Source organism: Lygodium microphyllum, chromosome 23 (assembly GCF_053477565.2).
Source record: "Lygodium microphyllum isolate KBCC chromosome 23, Lygodium_microphyllum_v1.1.10, whole genome shotgun sequence".
Classification (NCBI taxonomy): Eukaryota; Viridiplantae; Streptophyta; class Polypodiopsida; order Schizaeales; family Lygodiaceae; genus Lygodium; species Lygodium microphyllum.
Window position 1 is genome coordinate 72,949,200 of NC_141157.1, and position 6,765 is coordinate 72,955,964.

Here is a 6,765-nt window from a genome sequence, read left to right on the forward strand (position 1 = left end):
AGTGTTGTGATAATTGATTCATTTCAATCAATTTGTAAATTGACTCATTTCAATTAGTTTGTAGATTACTAGAATGATACTAGTAGCTTATATGATATTAGTCCTATATACTATTTAAAAAGTTGTAAGAAATGATATAATAACCTTTGACCTGAGAACTTACAAGTCTTCCTGTAGAGAGTGAATGGCATTTTGTAAAAATATTATTAAAGTGCACTCTTCTTAAACCCTTCTTTTTTTTAATGTTTATTTTTCAAGTTTTGCTATTTACTAGAATTTAAAGGTCAAGTTTTCATAAGCATGATTGCTTTTTCTGTTTCCTAAACCTTAGTATTTCTTCTTGGGTCTTTTTTGGCTATCCTTTTCTCTTAATTTGCGCTTTTTGTACTTGTCACTTCCTCAACTCCAATCCCTCTCTAACTTAGCAAGAATTTTAAAAGTGTTTCATACTTTCGATTTTTACTTTTTTGAGGATATTCCTCCGATTGAGCAATCTATCTTGGCATCAAAACCTTTTAAGGTTTTTTTTGGGAATCCTAAGCTTTGTAAACATTTGAAGTACATGAATTTCTTCATCAAAAAAATCTCTTTTGTTAGCCAATGAGTGAAGGCATGTGGCATGAGCTAAACACTTTTGTTTGTGAATCTTGTGTGCACACAAGGGTTGTTTAATGTTTGGAGCTCTTCTAAGAGGAGTAAAGAAGATTCATCCAACCTTCATTTAAGGATATCTTGGCATCAACTTCACACATAGATATAGAGTCTTATCAACATGAATAAGAGGCAAACAATCATAGTAAACATCTTGATATATATGGAGTTTGGTTGTTATGACGACATAGTCATAGTCATGACTTTTCTTGCACATTGTACCACGCAACTTTCAAATATTCTTGTTCCTCTCTCCTTTGTTTCCTTCTAGCTTATCTCTATTCTCTTTATTTTTTGTGGTTGCATTGTATGGTTTGCATATTGCAATTCAAAAGACTTTTAATTATGTATAAGGCATGTGTGAAACATATAGCTCTCATTGGCAATATATTTGTTTGGTTTGCATGTTGACTAGGTTATGACCACTATTCACTTACATCATGGCCTATGATAAACCTAAAATAAACAAAAAAAAAAAAAAACAAGGTTATGAACACAATTCACTTACATTGTGCACATCACATCACATTAACCTAAAATAAACAAAAAAGTAAATTGCAAATGTTATACTTAAGTGACCAAGATTTTATGAAAATGGGGAGTAGCAATGGAAGCGAGAGATTATGAATACGAAGAAGGGAAAAGGACACTACAAACAACGCAAAAACTCCAACATTGAAGAAATAAGTAGCAATGGAATCCATAACACAATACAAGAGATGTACCATACAAATTATACAAGTAAACAGCACATGTGGTGATAACTAATTGCATCTCCAAACTCCCTCTCTCCAAAATTGATGTGATCCGATCCTACAGAATGGATGAGTGGAGTATATATAGGCATTGGGTGGAGAGATAAGGCAAATGAACTAGCCCCAAAATGGACTACTCAATTGACCATAATGTGTTGAATACAAAGCCTAATCAATGCCCAAACACCCATGAAATGTACATTGCAAACACCCTTTCTCAAATCATGCATGATCACTATACTAAAATATACAATGATGGGAAACAAGCCCCTAGGAATCATCATCATGTCCCATAGAAATGATTTGCCAAAAATTTGTACCACTATAGTACATACAACAATGATAATGAATGCTCAAAGAAGATAAAGTACTCAAATGCACCACCAAAAATACTCGAAGTCTCCAACTTTGAGCCATGACTCCCAATTCCAAATATATCTAGGAAGAAGCACTAAGTCAATGTCAATCATACTCAAACCTTGATTTAAAAATTTGAAATAGCTAAATCTCTTTGTCTATTACTAATGCCCCATAAAAGCACACCATGATCATGGATTCCCTACCTTTAGCCAAACCACTAAAGTGGCCCCTCATGTGTGCTCAAACTAGGAGCAAATACCACTCTCTATCAAACACCCCATCATAAACCTAGAAGTCAATCATAGCTCCATGAATTGAATCCATCAAACTCTATCAATGTATATAGAAAGCCTCCATCAAGATTCGACATATCATATGACTATCGTAGATATTAACATGCTTATCGCCCTCTCACAACCATCTCTCTCTAGCATCCTAGGATATCACGATAGGGAAAATCAATGGATACCATATCCCACAAGTGAAACCACTAGCACTAGTCCAACCCAGCCATGTCATAAGAGTAGTTGGCTTCCCTCCCTAGTGTAAAAATGTTAGATCTAGAGCATGGTAGGAGCTATGGAGTTTGGAAGATGAAGACTAAATTCATGTTGACATGGATAATGAGTAGACAACTATTACACAAGTAAATTAGGTTCCAAGATGGAAGCTTGAACTCATAAAGATAATCTTGTGTATTTGACTGACAATGACAATGACACTAATTGAAAGAGGAAAGCATCATGATATTGTATTCATCATTATGAAAGTGATAGTCAAGTACAATGCTTTATAGAAGTTGGGTTGTTCCACTCTCCTCACTATGCATATGGGATTCAGGATATCTCTTCCTAGAGCATATATCATTTGTCTATTTCTCAACAACCCCCCTCAAATGATGAGTTCTTACACTTGCTGGCTTTTGCTCCCCTTGGATGATAACATGGCCCAGGAGACTAGCTCATAGGCAACCTAGTCAAGTTAAAGCTTGAAACTTTACATCTTTGGCAAGGGCTTTGTTTTACAAAGCAAATCCACTAAGGAAAAAATAGAGATCCACTATGGGAAAAATATATGAAAGATACAATGAAAATTCTTTAGAATAATCTATCAGAGTTGTTGATGGTAGCGAAAGCATCTTCTTCTTCTTCATTCATGAATTGGTTCTGGTGGTGATCATTCTGCATCTATTGTGATCTTTTCTTATGGAAACATTCACTAGTTGCATGGCCTGTCTTGCCACAGTAATGACATATAATCTGATTCTTCTTGTTGTTGGTGTTAAGTCCTCAACCACGGCCTTTTGCTCCATAAATGTCCTTGGTGTACAAGAGACTTTCTTTGGTGGTGTGTTCCTTTACATCGTTGCTTTTAACTTTGCTTTCTCCATCAAATAGTGAGTGCTCAATATCTTCAAGTGAGAAACTTGGAACATTACTTAGGGTGGACACAAGATTCTCATATGGATCCTTATTTACACTTGCAAGCAATACTACTATTGATTTATCTTCATCAATATTCTTCTTAAGAGTTGCAAGGTGGGTTTTTAAGCTCTTAAACTTGTTAATGTGTATGGTCATTAAAACATTATCTTTTATATCTAGTTTATAAAATTGTATTAGTAATTTTACCTTTTGAATTCTTTGCTTAGGTACCAGAGATCCTGTCAAATTTCTCCCAAGCAGTTCTAGCATCTCTGATGCCAGAGATATGATGTAGCACATCATCACTTGGTCCCTACGAAATGATGCCTAGTGCCTTGTTATTCGTCTTCTTCCATTCTTTGGTTTTTAATGGAGCTACTGCAAGGATCCTACTTTTTGAATCTTCTCTCTCACCATTTGCATCATCTTCAAAGAGATCCCAGAGGTCTTTCCTCATGAGGTGATACATGATCTTTTCCTTCCAAGCATGGAAGCCTTCTCCATTGAACTTTGCTATTTGTTCAAGCTCTACCATTTTTTATCAATAGCAAATCAGCTAGCAAAGAAGTTGTGCTTCAATGTGTCAAGAGACACAAGATGATTAGCGCTTAACAACACTGCATGAGTACTAAAAAATATTATCTTGGAGCTCAATGTCAGATGTTGATGCTTGATATTATTCTTGCTTGCTGATTTAGTGTGATGCTTTGCTGGAAATTAAGTGCTCACACTAAGATCAGAGTGATAGAGTCTTTAGTGGATTGAGAGAAGTAAGAAAATGAAAGGTTTTATGACCTTGAGAAAACTTGGCTATGGCTGTCCTTTTAGGGTTTCAAGATAAGGACCTAGTTTTTTACTTACTACAGCTTACAAAGATGGCCATTTGGAAAGCCCTCTGAGTTGGAGAGAGCTTAGGTCAAATCGTCATACGAACAATAAATGGTGCAGTTCTAGACAGCGAGTTTGAATTCTGACAATGTTGAGCTCTGAAGTGGCCAATGTCAAGCTTTTATGTGATATAGAGTAGCGTCTTGAGTCAGAGAACAAATCTCTAGAAGGAAGTAAGTTGAGATATGCTCTAGTTTGAGAGATTGAAAAGCTCAAAGTCAGGTAGGTGTTGTTTTGGCTATGGCAGACACAAGGTCAAGTGGAGATGGAAGTGAGAAATGGAACCATGAGCTATGGACTTGAGTTAGCCTGAAGTTAAAAGGAACTGAGAGAGTAGAGAAGGGGGTTATGCCATGCTCATCTAAGCTCTGATACCATGTAAAAATGTCGAATTTAGAGCATGGTAGGAGCTATGGAGGTTGGAAGATAAAGACTAATTTCATGTTGACATGGATAATGAGTAGACAATTGTTACACAAGTGAATTAGGTTCCAAGATGGAAACTTGGACTCATAAAGACAATCTTGTGTATTGGACTGACAATGACAATGACACTAATTGAAAGAGAAAAGCATCATGATATTGTATTCCTCATTATGAAAGTGATAGTCGAGTACAATGCTTTATAGAAGCTGGGTTGTTCCATTCTCCTCACTGTGCATATGGGATTCAGGACATTTCTTCCTAGAGCATACATCATTTGTCTATTTCTCAACACCTAGAATGAAACCACCATTTTAAGCTAGTTCAAGGAGTTAAGAGTCGATATGAGTAGCCATATTTCCAATAGCCAAATAGAATGGTCTCAAGGCATCACATCAATATATCATGGAGTAGCCATCTTTCCAATAGCCAAATAGAATGGTCTCAAGGCGTCACATCAATGTATCATGGGCATGTTAAGTGTATAATATGCATTAACATGCCCAACTATTTCCCTTTCACCATCTCTCTCGAGCCTAGGGATGGGTAAGGAGCATCATTTCACTACTATAGGATAATAAGACCCCTACTCTATACCAAATCATGCACAAGAGAAGAATAAGTGTCATAATAAAGGAAATAAAGGATGCCATATCTTGCATAGGTGAACTTTGAAAGGTGAGAAGGATCAAAGCTTGCTTGGAAGAGCTATGGCAGCAGAGCAAGAGTAAGAAAGACAGAGAGACCAAATGGGAACTCCAACAGTCACGATGTTGTGTGACCGGGCCTTCTTTATTCAAGCTTTAACTAAAAGAATAAAGAATAAAGTGACAACGACGAGCGCCCGCCACCTGCAGTGTGCAGTGGAGGGTATTGTCAGTGTAGTAATACATGGGCGGCTAGGCAAAGGCGCCTTTACCCCCAATAACCCGAATGCAACGTAGGTATAGAATCAATCCCAAGGTCATGGACCAAATGGGCCAACCATATGGCCTCCTTGCAAGCCTCAGTGGCTACAACATAGTCGGCCTCAGTGGTAGAGAGAGCCATACACTTTTGAACCCTGGACATCTAAGAGACAGCACCTCCAACATAGGTGAATACATAGCCAGAAGTGGACTTCCTACTATCTGCATGTCCTGTATAATCGGAGTCTGTGTACCCCACAACTCCTATATCCTAGCTACCATAGCAAATACGCATATCTGTTGTGCCTTTCAGGTATCTCATGATACCCTTCACAGCATCCCAATGTTTCTTGTCAAGTGTAGCCATATAGCGTGCCACAACACCAACTGCAAAGGCAATATCTGGTCGAATAGCTATCATGGCATACATCAAACTGCCCACAGCTGATGCATAAGGGATCTTGGCCATCTCGGCCCTCTACTCATCTGTCTACGGACAATCGGCCTGTGAAACCTTCACATAAGAAGATAATGGACAATCAATAGGCTTCATGTCTTGCATGTGAAAATGCTCAATGACTTTATAAATGTACTAGAGTAGTCTTTGATGCCTATCACGCTTAATGCGCATATCAAGAATGTGAGAGGCCCGTCCCAAATCCTTCATCTCAAAGCCCTTCTTCAGCTGATATTTAAGAGCATCTAGCTCAGCATGAGCTTTCCCTGCTATGAGCACATCATCCACATAAAGTACCAAAATAAGCAATGAGCCATCACGAGCTTTCTTTGTGTAAAGACATGGATCCATAGCACTCCTACTGTAGCCTTGTGACTACATAAAGGCATCAAACATATGATACCACTCCATAGGTGGCTGCTTCAAGCCATAAAGTCTTTTCTTCAACTTGCACACTAAGTGCTTCCTGCCAAGTTCTACAAAGCCCTTGGGCTGCTCCATATAAATCTCATCATGCAAATCCCTATGCAAGAATGTAGTCTTGACATCCATTTAATACATATCCAAGTCAAGCTGAATGACTAAGGCCAAAACCAAGCATAGTGTGGTCATCTTGATCACAGGAGAAAAGACTTCATCAAAGTCAACTCCATGCTCCTATTTAAGACCCTTAGCAACAAGTCTTGCCTTATAATCCAGATTGGGGTGTCCAGGGGTACTTTTCAGCTTGTATACCCATTTGCATGGTAGAGTCTTCTTGCCAGCAGGCAAGGAAACCAAATCCCAAGTCATATTCTTATGCAAGGAGTCTATCTCAGACTGCATAGCTCTCTCCTATGAGTTGTTGTAACCATTGTGCATAGCCTCATCATAGGTGAGAGGCTCTCCCACATCTATAA